Source organism: Penaeus monodon, chromosome 22 (assembly GCF_015228065.2).
Source record: "Penaeus monodon isolate SGIC_2016 chromosome 22, NSTDA_Pmon_1, whole genome shotgun sequence".
NCBI classification, from domain to species: domain Eukaryota; kingdom Metazoa; phylum Arthropoda; class Malacostraca; order Decapoda; family Penaeidae; genus Penaeus; species Penaeus monodon.
Window position 1 is genome coordinate 8,826,182 of NC_051407.1, and position 243 is coordinate 8,826,424.

A 243-nucleotide genomic window follows, 5' to 3' on the forward strand; every position below is an offset into this window, starting at 1 on the left:
ACTCGGTGTATCCTGCTCATCCTGCTTTTCAACTTTCTTTATCCTATATGCTTTCCTTGCCAACTTCCCAGGGTCCTCGGTACTTTCACCTGACCCTTCCCTGAGATTTTCTTCTGTTTTTTTGTTAATCTCATTTGTTGTTGTTGTTTTCGAGTAACTTTTTTCTTTCGATGATTTATACAGGTTTTCTTTTCTTTTTTCTTTAAGGTTCGTTGTTTTTATCTGCGTTCCTTATCTCGCTCT